Source organism: Triticum dicoccoides, chromosome 7A, assembly GCF_002162155.2.
Source record: "Triticum dicoccoides isolate Atlit2015 ecotype Zavitan chromosome 7A, WEW_v2.0, whole genome shotgun sequence".
NCBI lineage: Eukaryota > Viridiplantae > Streptophyta > Magnoliopsida > Poales > Poaceae > Triticum > Triticum dicoccoides.
The window spans coordinates 78742530-78743549 of NC_041392.1; positions in this window are offsets into that span (position 1 = coordinate 78742530).

The window sequence follows — 1020 nt, forward strand, 5'->3', positions numbered from 1 at the left end:
ATCGGGAACGAGGGTCGTCGAGGGTCGTCGAGGGGTCGAGGGTCGAGAGGGGGTCGACGGTCGCCGAGGGGTCGAGGGTCGAGTGGGGGTCTAGGGTCGCCGAGGGGTCGAGGGTCGTCGAACATGAGAGGATGAAGAGGATAAAAAAAGAAGAGGAAGAAGAAAAAAAAAGGTCTATTCTTTCTTCTCCTCTTTTTTTTCTTCTTCTTCCTCTTTTTTTATCGGGAACGAGGGTCGGCGAGGGTCGCCGAGCGGTTGAGGAAACCCTAAATAGCAAGTATCATCGGTGTGAGATACATGTGGCCGTCGGTGTCGGATAAAAAAGAAGAGGAATAAGAAAAAAACTGGAGTAAAAGAGGATAAAAAAAGAAGAGGAAGAAGAAAAGAAAGAGGATAAGAAAGAATAGAGGAGTTCTTCTCCTCTATTCTTTGTTCTCCTATTTTTATTCTTCTTCTTGCTCTTTTTTTATCGGGAATGAGGGTCGTCGAGGGTCGCCGAGCGGTAGAGGAAGAAGAGGATAAAAAAGAAGAGGAACAAGAAAAAAAGAGGACTTCTCCTCTCTTTTTTCTTCTTCTTCTTCCTCTTTTTTTTATCGGGAACGAGGGTCACCGAGGGGTCGAGGGTCGAGAGGGTGTCAACGGTCGCCAAGGGGTCAAGGGTCGAGAGGGGGTCTAGGGTCGCCGAGGGGTCGAGGGTACGAGGGTCGTCGAACATTAGAGGATGAAGAGAACAAAAAAAGAAGAGGAAGAAGAAAAAAAGAGGAGAATAAAGAATAGAGGAGTTCTTCTCCTCTATTCTTTCTTCTCCTCTTTTTTTCTTCTTCTTCCTTTTTTTATCGGGAACGAGGGTCGTCGAGGGTCGCTGAGCGGTAGTGGAAGAAGAGGATAAAAAAAAGAGGAAGAAAAAATAGAGGAGTAAAAGATGAGTTCTTCTCCTCTATTATTTCTTCTCCTCTTTTTTTTCTTTTTCTTCCTCTTTTTTTGTCGGGAACGAGGGTCGCCGAGGGTCGCCGAGGGGTC